This window comes from Falco punctatus, assembly GCF_963210335.1.
Source record: "Falco punctatus genome assembly, chromosome: 1".
Lineage (NCBI taxonomy): Eukaryota > Metazoa > Chordata > Aves > Falconiformes > Falconidae > Falco > Falco punctatus.
The window spans coordinates 90482253-90495967 of NC_137580.1; the positions used below are offsets into that span (position 1 = coordinate 90482253).

General features: G+C 41.0%; 1 protein-coding gene across 4 annotated transcripts in view; it reads left to right on the forward strand.

Annotated features, from left to right (window-relative positions):
* Positions 1-42: 42 nt before the first annotated feature.
* The window catches only part of TAOK3 (TAO kinase 3), a 93936-nt gene continuing 80263 nt past the window's right edge, over positions 43-13715 (forward strand). Inside the window, exons 1-2 of one of the 4 annotated variants that reach the window (XM_080394704.1) lie at positions 43-240; positions 1116-1178. The gene's annotated coding sequence lies outside the window, so the exon portion shown is untranslated. Of the gene's footprint in view, positions 241-753; positions 949-1115; positions 1179-13715 lie in introns of those variants that run through there. The other 3 variants (XM_080394701.1, XM_080394702.1, XM_080394703.1) reach the window with 3 other exon arrangements.

Below are 13715 nucleotides of genomic sequence, written 5' to 3' on the forward strand. Positions count from 1 at the left end.
GCGCCGATGCCCCCTCCCCTCCTCTCTCCCTCCCGCCCAGCGGCGGACAGGCCGTGGAGCCGATCGCCGAGCTGCCGCGCGATTGGCCGCGCCTGGCGGGGGGAGCCGCACCTCGGGCGGCGGTGGGGCCGTGGCAGGAAGCGGCGGGGACGAGGACGGGCCGGCGGACACCTTCCTTCTCTCCTCCCGCCTCTCTCCCAGGCGCCGCGGACGTGGCCCGCTGCCGCCGGCCGGCACCAGGTGAGCGAGGCGCAGGGGCGAGAGCCGCGGCCGTGAGGCGAGGCGGCCGCCGGCACCGGCTGAGGGGGCGCGCGCCGAGGCTTCGCCTCTGACAGGCGGATCCCGCCGGGGTGGGGAGGCGGGCAGCGCCGGCCGGGGCAGCGGCGGGGAGGGGGGCGCTCAAAAAGCACTTTCTCGCCGTCCCGGGGGCGTGGGGGGTTCGCTACCGGCCCGGGGGGTGCCGGTGTCCCGGGGGCGCCTTACGGCGAAGCTCCCCGGGGGCTGCGCCCGTGGAGGGGCCCGCCCGCCCGCTCCCCTGGGGCCGCTGAGGGGCCGGGATAGCCGCCCGCCGCTTGAGGTGAGGGGGTCGGGGGTGCGAGCCCCTCGGGCAGCTGCGCCCGTCCTGCGGCGGCTGGGGTGCGGGGGCAGGGGACGGGGGGCAGCTCCTCCGCGGGTCGTGCTGGTTTCCGCGGGGCTCCCGCACGCCGCCGCCGGGCGCGGTGGGGGAGCTGGCGGGGAGCTGTGCGGGAAGTTGGAGGTACGGGACAGCGGCTGCGACGCGTTACAGTAACCGGTGCGGAGGAGGAGATGTCTCGGTGGGAGAGAGTGGACCGGGAGAGAGCAGGGAAAGCGCCTCCGTCCCCTTCACATGCAAGCCAGGGACTCTGGCACTGCTCGGATAAGCGCTGTTTGTCCATTAAGATTACTACCCCTCAGATCTGTTTGTAAGTAAGTAGTTTAAAACGACAACAGTATTTGGCCTAGTGAAATTCAAGTGAAAAGGGGAGCTTGGTTACTGTCAGCTTTCTGTAAACTGAGTTGGCAATAATTATGTAATTCTGGTCTTAGCAGATGTATCTGTCCTTTTAATGACATTAAGAAATGATTTACTGTAGGTGCTGAATGTCATCTAGCAGCACTCATATTTGCGTGGGAAGGAGAAAGAAGGAGGACACTAGGCAAGTACTAAGCCTTTAGAATGTTGTTTTATATATATGTCTTTTTTTCCCCTCCACACCCCCTTCCACCTCCACCCAGAACATAAGCGGAATTAATTCCCTAATCCTATAACCATGATACTTTGAAAATTTAGTAGCCACAGACTAGCCCTTGTAGCATCCAGGTTTTCTCTGGTCACTTACTCAGCCTGGCCAGAAATGAGCAGCTCCATGATGGATTTGCTGTCCACAATGAGGGTGTTCTCCTCAGGATTGTGCTCCAGCAGTTGAACACTGATGTCGTAGGTGTGCGGAGTATTCGGGCTCAGCACACAGTCTAGTGGCAGTTGCCATGTTTGTTTAAAAACAGCAAAACAGGTGGTGCTGGTATGGCCTCCCTGCTGTGCAGAAACCTCCTAGCAGGAGGACTTACCCAGGCTGTGGGAAAGCTGTGCTTGGTTCTACTTTCTGTGCAAGAGGATTTCAAATCACTCTGCCCATCTCACAGGATAGTGATCTAAATATGAAAGCAGTTCAGGGTTCTGGATCAATGGGGGATGCTCCTCACCTTTTCTGTGAAAGCTGTTCCGCAGTACACAACATGATTAAAAATTAACTGGGTAAGAGCACAACGGAGGTGTGACACTGTTGGCCACAGTTTATGGTGTTCATGTTTGGGTGAGGATAAGTGGGCTCCAGTCTGTTCTCTAAGGTTTGCTTATATATTTGCAACAAATGTTTAGGATGCTACAGGGCTTAGAGTTATGTAACTTATTTTGCTAGTAGTCATTACTTTAATATATCTTGTACTAGATCTATTAGAGTACGTGTGTTGGTATTTCTACATTGATAATGGATTGTTTATGAAGTAATATACCATGCTTGTTCCTTAAAACTATATTATTTCTGGTAACTGGCTAATTCTGAGTTCTCGGGGAGTAATGTAATAATAGGGAGTGTTTTAAATGTGAATACCTGTTCACAAACTCTCTTTTAACATTGAAATTCATACAAATATCTAACAACTTAATTCTTTTATGCGCTCTCAGAGAGGCTGCAAACTCTTCCTATCTGCATTAATGTATAGTTTTTTCAGGTTTTGTCAAATCAAGATTTCTTACTTACTCTATAGCTCATCATATAACTTCCTTTGGCGTCTGATTTGAGGAGAACTTGACCTAAATTGTTTCCATCTTCCCCTCACAATATGAGGGTTTTCATATTGCAAACAAATTCTTCTGGATGTGTATTACAGTGATTCTCTGTATGTACTTCCCTTTTGGTTAGTTATGTACATTATCAGTAAAAAAGGATCCTTGCAAGTCAAAACTTTTAAAGATTAGATGTTTCTACTTAGGTGCGTTCTGAGTATGGATCTTGTATCAACAAGCTTTTTGCTGTTAAATTTATTTTTCATAGTGTGTTGCAGGATGGGGTGGTCTTTCAACAGAACCGGCCTGTGTGCCTTCTGACTAATCAATCTGTCTTGCCTGTGAGAGAAACACCGTATGCAACTAGCCTTGAGTTTTCTGGGCTGACAGAGGCAGTGCAGGAAACCCTGTGGCTGAGGAGGAGAGGGCTACAGCGTCGGTGAAGTTTGCTGCTTAAAGGGTGGGGTCAGTGAGTTTGGACCAGGAACAGAGTAGTTTTCTCCATTTACAGGTTTTTGTTCAGGTTGTTCTGCAGCCTCGTGAAATGCTGGAACATTCACATTATGAGAAAAGGCAGAGGAAGAGGTGTTCATTAAATGCTTTCAGTTCTACTTATTTGTTGATTTTACAGGGAAAAAAACTTAGTGTCTAAGTTTGCTTTTAAACAGAAAACAGACCTTCTGTTTTAAGACAGAGTTCAGATTCTTTTAATAGAACCTATCTATGGTTCAGTCACAGAATTTACAACAGAGTTTGAATAGAAGTGCAATTTTAGTATCAAAGGTATTAAAGAAGTAGTTTTTTATAAAATTGTATTTCAACACATGCTTAGCTTTTATAATAGATGTGCTTTTACACAACAGGAACAAAATAATCAAAGTTGTAAACCCAAAAGAGTGTTTTATTTTATGCTTATTATTTTGAAACTACTTCCGTATTTGAAGGCCATTGATTAAATCAGAATGATTTGATTGCCTTTGGCTTAGTGCTGTGTAATAAACATTGTGCAATTGCATTGCGCCTGCTTGTTCATTAGTCCTTTCAAGGGTAGCTTAGTGAGTTTTCCAGACGGTCTTGTTATCACTCACTGAAATCACTGCAGTAGGTTTGTTGTCATTTATTGAGCGAAACATATTTTAGAAAGTATTGATCTGATAAATGTAGGAGTTCCTTAGTTTTTTTGGGTAAAAAGAAGGAAATCTCTTTTCCTGTTTTTACACAGGTAGCACACATTCTGTCTTTTCATTTTGATCTGCTGGCTGTATTACAGCACACGAAGCGCGATTGTATAATGTGCACCGCTTAAAATCATCATTGGTATTGCAGGCCAGGAACTGTAATCTATGTGAACCTCAGTTCCTAATTAATGAGGAGGAAAGTTGAAATAGAAATTAAAGTAAATTAATTGGGTGTGGTCATCATCTCCTCAGCTACTGAAGGCTGTTGGAAATCAGAGTGCTCTCCTAGTTAGTTATACTGTGGCAGTTTCTGTTGCATCTTTATAAAGCCCCACTTCACAGCATTGAAGAGCAATACTTCTAATGTGACATGTTGTGCTTATTCTGTAGAGCTGTATCATGGGTATTTAATTTTTACTTCCTGTTGGAAATGTGAAAACATATGTTTGTAAAGGTCGGTAGGTTTTGCTCTCAAATTGGAGAAAGCTGGAGTACTGCTAGTATTTTTTTTTTTTTTTTAAATTGTTGTTTAAGTGAATTCAAAGAAATTGTGGCAATTTAATTGTCTAGGTGGCTCAGGTAAGCTTGCTGAGGATGGCAAAGAATGCATTTGATTTGAGCAGTTTCTAAGTTTTCTTGTTTGTATACTGATCCTTGTGTTTGTGTTGTCTTACTGGACTTTCCCTTTGTGTAAGAAATTGTTAGTTTAATTTGTAAGGGCAGGGAAATTTCAAATTTAATATAGTGAGCTTACAAAACAAGTTTGTCTGAGTTGTTAATGAAGTAAGCACTTATGCCCTTGAACAGGTAATAGCTTGATGTTGATGTAATTACTATTTTTTCCCCACCCTGAATATTAGGTCAAAATGGACTCTGGTTTATTTCAAATTTAATGAAACCAATGGTTATGTGGGAACGCACAGTTGCATGCCTTCCTACTGAGCTACAAAAGGCTTTTAAATAAGGACATTCTCACAGTTTGTTTGACATAATTTCAGTCTGTCTTTCTGAATATTAGTATAATTAGGTATGGTTGGATCATGGGGGTTAGTTGGGCAAAGCTTGAGAGCATAGCTCATTCAGATGAACTAATCTTCATCAAGTTGCCTTTAAAGTCTTTGGCTGGTAAATTCCCCCTATTTGCACCCCCTTCAGCTGTCACTGTTGATTATGACACTGGGTTGAGAGACCAGGTAATTCCTCAAAAGAAGGGCAAATAGTGACTTTGATGTGCCATGTTTTCAGGCCTTCATGCCTTTGCTTTGGTATGAGCACCCTTTATGCTGTGGGTTGTGCTGTCTTTGGGAAGATGGAGAAAGCTGCTTGTACTTAATCTAAGAAATTGTTACTTTAAGAGTGGAGATGTTAACCCCAAAGTCTTGGATAAACTCCTGTCTATAGAACTGTATGCTGCCTACTGCAGTTCCCTGTAGTCTGAAATGTGTACATGGGTTTCTTTCGTATTTGTTTTGGGTTTTTTACTTTTTTCACAAACAACTCTCCAGAATTACTGTGATGTAGAGTGTGGCAGATGTTATGTTCCAGAGTAACTGCTCTTCAGCCCTAGGAGGAATTAATCTGGTATGTAGTGTATGTATTTTCACATTTGTTAAGCAGTTTAGGATGAAAGGTGTTATGACTACCAGATACTATAATCATTTTATGAGCTGGATGTCTTTATTAGATTGGAATTGAAGAATGTGTGCCAGATTTTGTGTACAGTGAGTCTGCTTCTGGAGGGACACAAATAGTGTGCTCACTTCCTACATTAAAACTTTTTTCCCTTTAATTTTAAGTAAGTGAGCTGCAATTCTGTTGCACAGAATCTGGCATAAAACTGAGTAGATTTATTTAGGGTTGCCCTTGAACATTGTGAGTGTTTAAGCCAGATTTACAAGAATGTAGTCAGGGATGATTCATGTTGAGATGATGTTTTTCTTCCTTGTAATGGGACTATGTAGCATATGGTACCGCTGAAAATTGTTAAATGCAGAGCACTGATTTATTACACAGCAAAAAGTTTGGATTTTTAGTCTAAGACTGAGCAGAAAGCTTTGTAAACAGCTCTGGCTGCTGGTTTGTATTGGATGCACTAGTGTGTTGTAGTGGTAAATTTTCAAAAGTATTCCTTTAAATGAAAACATCACTCTTCACAGTTGTGTGTGTGCCCCCCATTGCAATGGAGTGAATATATGAACTCACTGGATTTTTCATTAAAGGAGAGGGGAATTATTTTATTTTTTTTTTAAAGACTGCCTGAAACAGCTTTGAATGTATTGCTCAGCAGCTCTGCCTTGACAGTTCACCTAGCCTTTTAGCCATCCAGAGGGATGCTTATTTTCTTACGGTTCAGTCATGCTCTGTGGGATGACAGCTTAAAAAATGAAATCCTTGTCTTATGTGGGAAGTAGAGGTATTAAGACTGTGTAAATACATAGTTTTCTTCCAGTCTAGCCAAAACCTCTTTCTTCTGTGTTTTGGCGTTTGGTTTTGGCTTTTGTTGTCTTCTTTTTTTGACTCCTGGAGGGTTTTTTTGGTGGGGCAGATAGAAAAAGAAAATACTCCTTGACCCTTCCAGTGCGCAAGGGAAAGTGTACTAAAGTACAGTTATAGAGAACATAAATTCCCGTTGTCTATTTCCTTGTGCTCTCCTGCTTTTTTTTTATTCATCTTTTAGATGATTATAATGTTTTCGGAGCAGGCATAATTTCTGCTGTGGCTTTGTAGGTCTTACTACAGTATAAGTGAAGCTCACAGGTGCTATAGTAATATAGATAATAAATAGCTGGTCATAGGAGTACATTGATTATGCTTTTTCAAAAATGACTTAAGCAATAAGGAGGAACCTTCCATTTAAACCTTAGAGCAGTATTTGTGTTTGTCTTTTCCTTTAATAAAAAACTTGATTCTAATTTATTTGTAAACATTAAAGTACCGTTTAAGACAGACCTTATGCCAAATTTGGTACTGCTATAATGGATTTACCATCCCATTAAAGGAGATGGGAATTAGGTCAAAGATACATAGTATCTATTAGAAAGAATATATATGCTCGCGCAGCTTTGTAAGTTTTTGCATAAAAATCAGATGAGTCTGTTGTCTTACTTGGTTTATGATAATCTGCCTTTCAGTTCAGGGTTACTTGTGTGTTTCTTTCCTCTTATTTTGACTGGTTCAGGTAAAGTTTAAGTATGCTGTATCCTTAAGAAAAAAAAATACTTGACATCATTAAAAAATTGATGTTATTTAATAAAAGGAAGTAGTATCTATCGTTAAGGGAATTAACTAATGACCTCTTGTTACCATCGCCTCCAGGATCTTAGATCCTCCCTTCACTTGCCTCATTCTTAGTCATAGATTGGAAAAGGAAAACAGGCTTTCCCCCCTCCCCCAACTCCTAAGCAGTTTCTCAACTTCAGATGAACTGATCGTTGACCTAAACCATGTGAATAAACTGAAGTCAAGAAAATACTCCCTTTCCTCTTGCAGAACATACTACTGTTATTAAAACTTGCCTAGCATGTCAATTAACTCTAGTTCCCAGTTTTCACCTGTACATAGAATATTTTGTAAAAGCACTAGCCTCAAATGAATTTTGATTTATAACATTTTTAAGATTAACATTGGTTGTGGTTTCAGTTTTAACTCTAAGCTTCTTTCAAAAGAGGGGAAAAACATTTCTTATCTGGAAAGTATGCGAGTGGCAGAGCAGATAAGATAATTGAGACCTAAATGTGAGCTGGGATGGAAACAGTCTCTGTTAAGAGTCAGGTCTCATCCGCTTTGCCACAGTCAGGCGGTGCTTTAATGCATACTAATGCAATGAGTTTTCTCATCCTGTGGAGAATGCAGTGAATTTTGACTCTGCTGCTGCTTTTGCATTAAGCGACACGAGCCTTTAGCTGAAGTCTTAGAGGCTCATATTTTTACAGTCATGAGCTTTTTGTCATTTGGGAAGCAGGCAGCCAAAAATAGGAGGATTTTATGGCTCTCCTGCCTGTAATCACATTTTGCTCCTAAAGTAAGGAATAGAAATAAAAAAAATGTTCCAACTTGTTGTTACACTTAGGCAGTCGTTTCCCAGAATTTCTTGTGTGCATTTCCTTCTCTGTGGAGGATAACAAGCTTTCCATTTTCAGCTCTTCCCATAGACTAAAAGCACCTGTTATGGTGGTAAAGCATGTGTGTTCAGCACTTGATAATGGCCCAGGTGGGTGGGAGGTAGTAGTGCAGGTATCTAAAAGGAGAAACTACTGTAATTACCTTTTAATACACTGTCTTATTTTTACTTTAACTCTGCTTTGCGATTTACAACTTTGTATTTTAGGGTTGCCTTACTAGAAAGTATGTAATTTCAAATGAAGTTTGACTTACAGAAGCAGATACAAGAGGCGCTTTTTTGTTACAAAATCAGTATTAGGCTTAGTATTTTGATCCAGGAAATCTAGTCCAGCAATTAGACCTGCTGCAGGTGTCAGAAGCTGTAATCCAGAAAAGGAGCTGGTTCTTTGTAGCGCCGTATCAACCATGACATGAATCAAAACATACTGAAGTTGCACATTTGGGAGCTATAGAAACTGCAACTAAATGTGTGATACACAACAGGAGCAGTTCAGATCCTAAAGGCTGACTGAATATTACTTTGGACAAGTGCTCCAAATCTCAGGTGTGTTGGGGTCCTTCTCTACATTTCAGGTTTCCAGCTTTATGTTATAGTGAGATTTCTGCTAGTATGGCCATGATCATTTAACACCTTAGAATGAAGTAGCAGAAAGTTGCTGACTAAGGCTTGTTGTTTATTTTCTTTTTCCTGGCTACCTGAGTATTCTAGAACAATGTTGTTTATATTTTTGAGCAGTTTTATTGTTTCTTGATATACTGAGTCCAAACCAGCCATAGGTGGTAAAGTGAGGTTGTGATGTCATCTGTTACACATTTTGTATTGGATCCAGGCTCTGGAGACATCCAGAGAGGCAGAGGGTCAAGAACCCCAGTGTACTGACATGCAGGCTGGTGACTGGAGCCCCAGGCTACCAGTACAGCTCTGCTGGTGTTTAAGGTCAACTCCTTGCGAATATTTTAGGAAGGCTTATATTCAAATGCTATTTATAAGACCAGACTAATTTCTTTCTTCATAATGATGGTGTGTTGGCTGATGACAGGGCAGGAATCTGGAAGATCTGGATTCTGTATGCCACTAGTCAGCTGCATATCCGCAGGGAAGTCGTTTGCTAGCTTTCTGCCTCAGTTTTTTATCTGTATTTACATGGGGAAAAAAAAAAAAAGCTGACTAATACATGTCTCACAAGGCTATGAGAGCACAGTTAGTAGCCTCATGCTGTGAGACCTTTGGAAAACACTATAGGAATGTTCAAGGGGCTTATTATGGTTAAGGCCCTTGCAATGAGAGAACTGGTTAAGCCTGGGTTATTGTTAGACCATTCATTAAGGAGACTTAATAGCTGAAGCTATGATAGTAGCTGTTCCTGGTTTCACCTTCAATTACCCTGGGCAGATACAGACTGCTGCAATGCTGGAGCGCTGCAGTGATCTGGAGTAGAACTAGAGCATATACATTAATGTTTGAGTCTGCCTTGAGCACTTCATTTCTGTTTCACGGCTGGTTTTGCATGCAGGTCATGCTGTAGCCTAAGTGAATTTTTGCAGTTTAACATCATGATGATTACTTATTCTGCCACTAGTGAGCCCTTAGCACCTTCTTGCCAGAAGAAATACTATATATTCAGCTGAATTTTTCCTGTGTGTTTGCCTAACTCTTTTAATCTGCCGTGTTTTCACTTTAAATTGAACAAAACAGTAAAAAAATGTATTAGGCAACAGAAATTCTAGTACTTAGTATTGAAAGGTGTAAACTAAATATTAACCTCTTGAGATTTGGCCATCTTCAAGCTCAGGTTGTCCTTTCACAACCTGTAGTCTTTTGACAACCTGTGAAACTTCTGTGTGAATGCTCATGTTGTGGTTTTTAAAAATTCATTTGATAGTATGTTGGTAAAATACCTGTCAGAATTTTATCCCTTCTGGCCAGCATTATAATAAGCAACTATGCAAGAAAAAGAGAAAAACCGATTTTAAGAAAGACTGGCTATCAGGGTTTTTTTCCAAAACTAAGTAATCTTGTCAGTCGTTAGCAATGGGATCTTATTAAACTTTAATAACTTTCTTAAAATTCAGCAGTGCCACACTCGTGTACTTGAAAGTCAAGATACAGTCTTGACAACTGAGGTCTAAATCCCTGTATTTCTGTTTGTTTGGAGATTCATCTCTTTATGGTTGTATATGCAAGCTGTTTTCTGTGTCTTGACAATTTGAAATGTATTGACTGAAAGAAAATTACAGACTTGGATTCCTATTAAACACAGGGCTTGAGGAGGTAGAGATCAGGGGTTTGGGAGCATGAAATGGGTTGTGAATGTTAAATCATGAGTCTGTAAATTAACATGAATTTTAAGTTGATGTTACTGCTGAATTAAAACCAGCTGTTACTTTAGCCTCTCCTTGCCCCCAGTGAGTTGTGTTGGCATAACCTTTGTGCTACCAGAGTGTGATACACAGTTAGGAAACTGATCCAGTTCCAAAATAACCATGTTTAGCAAAGCCAGTGGTCTGGGGGTAGGAACAGACAGATGGGGAATGAGGGTGAGACTGAAAGGTAGAAACTTCTCCCTAGGGAAGTAGGGGCAGTACTGCTGAGTTATACAATGAGTTACTTTTTTTTTTTTTTTTTTTTTTTTTAAGAAAGGTAATACACCAAACAAAAAACCCCACATACTACTGTTGAGTGTAAATTCATGAGTAAATTAGTGAGTTTCACTTTCTGTTTCTTGTGTATGAGCAGGGTCTAGCAGCATTTGTGTTGCCTTGGGCTGCAAGCTGCAGGGCTGAAGACTCGAATCCAAATCAACATGACCTCCTTTCACTGCATTTTACCTTGTGTTCGGAAAGTGCTTTTTTAGGAATCCCATGTTCAGTGCTTTATATTACTTATGCCTGCCTTTTGGTTTTTTAAAATGTTTTTGTGTTCAGATATGCAATATAAACAAGGAAAGGATTTTTTTGAAAGGCTGACATGTTTTGCTGTAAGTTAGTTGTTCAGTGTTTTATAGCCTATGCAGAAAAATATCCTTGCCTTAGGAAATGGGGGAAAACCACAAGCAGAATGCTTGTCTCGGGCAGTGAAAATACACATAAGCAAACAGGTATTGTCAGACACAAAGTTTTGTTTCATACTTCAGGTATACAACAGCTTTTCAAAATGTTGGGTCGTGGCACCGTATGACAGGAATCATGTGAAGGTGAAGCTATGTATTGATGTTCAAGTCCTATTTGTTCTTGAAGTGTGAGAATTACTTGCAGTATGTAACCAAGAACCTAAAATTAGAAAAGGAACCACCAATGCATATAAACTTTCTTCAAATAGATTGTTTCACTAACACAAATGAGGCAAGTTTCCATTTGTTTGCCTTTTTCTTTACAAAGATCTTTAGTTTAGGTAAGCAGTACAGCACAACAGCAATCTTTTGAGCATTGCTGAGCCCACCTGGCTTCCAAAACCATCCAGGGCATTTGTGGTGAATGTGTAAAGAATAAAACATCTCATTTAAATGACATTTGGCTTCTGGTGGCAGGACCTCCCTGTCCAAAGAGCACTTGCAGCTGTTGTCGGTGAAGCTGTGGGTAAGAGTCTCAAGGGTGTGTAGAGAGGAAGTCAAAGAACTTTCGCATTTACGATCTCTGTCTTCCCAGTTGCCTTAAACAAAAAGGACAGCTTAATTTGTGTCATCATTCATAAATTAAGAACTCTTGAGAGGTTCAGCTGAATGCTGAGTGTCTGGATGAAACTCCCTCTCTGTCCTGTGCTTTTGTATTCCTGCAGCTTGATAGCTGTGTTGGAGATGGTAAGATTATGTACATGAAGAGTTACCGCTCTCATCTTGGGTGCCTGGCAGAAGGAACTTCCTAGTGCTGACTGCTAACATTGAAGAACCACGGGTGTTTGCTGCTGCTCTCAGCAAAAGGGGGATGTAGAGTGGAATCTACCTTCCCCCCAGCTGAAGATTGATTTAAGACAACAGTTGCAAAGCTCAGACTGACTTAATGAAATAGTTTGCTATCCTTCCAGTCACCAGAGGTCTGTCCTGGTTGAGGCAAGCAACTAGGAGGAGTTGTGGTGTGTTTTTTTTTTGAAAAAAACAGGGTATTTAAAACCAGACTTTTGCACTTTGGTGGTTAACTGGTGGTCAGGGAGCTGCATCTATACGCAGCAGGGAAGATTTTGGTTCCTGTTTGGGTATGTGGCACACCCTGCCCAGGCTGCTGTGCCCAGCGGTTAGTGTTCCCTCTGGAGGTGCGTTAATATGAGCTATATGACCTGGAGCCATCTCCTGGTCTAAGTGCATTTTTAAATAGGACATTTTAGTGTCAGGGTACCAGTAGAGGACAAAGTCTTTTGAATAACTGTCATGTGACTTATTCTGTCTTCTCAGGGGAAAAACTGTATGTGATGTAGAGGGGTTTTTCTATTCATGAATTTGTACATGCTGCCTCTTTTTTTAGAGAGCGCAGATTAGAGGAGAACACCTTTCCTTCTTAGTGGAAGCTTGCAAAGATTTTTTGGAAGGCTTTTGCTGCTTCTGTACATTACTCTGATGTCTAGGACCACCTTTTGAGTGGGACATCTGCACAATTAAGTTTTACATTATCCTAGGTTTCCTTTTTTTTTTCTTCTTCACCCACTATCACTTTGTATCACATTATATTTTATGTACAAACAGTGAAACACAAATACACCTAAAATGTTCTCCTTAAAAGGTTGCGTGTTCAGGGAGGTTTAATCCCTGTACTGGCATTAACAGCAAGATAAATGAACATGCTGATGTTCTACAGTGAGATTAAACCAAATTTTTTTAGTGAGACATCAAGGTGGAGGGCGCAAAGCTCAGAAATGAAAATTGCTTTTCTATTTTATGAGTAGTCAAAATATATTGGAATTAAAGGCAAAATTGAAGTTGAGTAAATTGATTTTTTTTTTTTTAACTGCTTGTACTAAGAGCTCATTTTATGTAATTACTGGGGTGTGACTTTAAATTCTGGGCAGGACTTTGTGGCTTGTTAGCATCAAGTTCAGCTTGTGATGTTGCAATGAAGAAGGAAGTGAACGTGTGAGTGCTTGGGGAGGGGGTGAGCAAAGCACTTCTGCCTAACCGCATAAGGTGGGAATTGCAGCTGGCTGGTTATTTTTAGCTTCTATCTCATTCTGAATGTGAATCTTTTTTTCATCAGAATGTTTGATAAATGAAGGTTTTATTGTTTTGAAGAATGTTTTTCACATTAAAAAGTACTAAACATAGACGACTTCTTCACCCCATTTTTATTCACTAAACCTTTAAGTCTTTTTAACCTCCCAGAGCTGCAGGACTGGGTGCAATGAATTTCACAAGTATCTCTATCTGCTGTTAATTTTCGCATTTGTGCATCCGTAGCTAAGAGTATAAACATACTAGGGATTGGAAGGAAAGGTGAGAGACACCTTTTAGATCAGCCTCTGTAGCTGGAGAAATACAGAAGCTTAATTAAAGGAAAAAACTAAAAATAGTGGATCTGATTTTGCTCCCTTCTTGCAAAAACCTGCAACATGTTCATAAGGACTTTTTTGTGGGTAGGAGAGACAAGAGATACCATCAGTTTCCATCAGTGTATTTTCCAGTCACTTGTAGTAGTGATTCATTTTTGTTCATTTGTTCATCCTGGCCTGAAGGAAGACATATAGAATGTTTCCATTTTAAGTTCTTCAGCATAATGGATGAATAGACTTACCCTTCCTGTGTTGATTTTTGCCACAGTGGGTGAGCTTTCCTTCCTGGGATCAGTCTGTTTTGCTGCACTGGCCTAAAATATCCACTCTCTGAAAGCTCTTGGTGTGCTATCAGAGCACCAGTGGAAGAAAACGTTCTAACCATTTCACTTCAGGGTTGCTGATCTTAAAATGCACTGATAAAAATAACAAGCTTTCTAAGCACATATAGCAATGTTTTCCTGGCTCCCTGCCTCTTCCCCCCATATTAGATGCCATTAAAGGCTACCAAAACTCAGCAATCCCCAAGTCAAGTGCGTAGTAGCCATGTGCATTTACTGCAGCATTAATAGTTTATTCTGGGCTTTCTTAAAGAAAATTAAGGAAATTTTTAATAGATGGAAGCCCTCTGCCT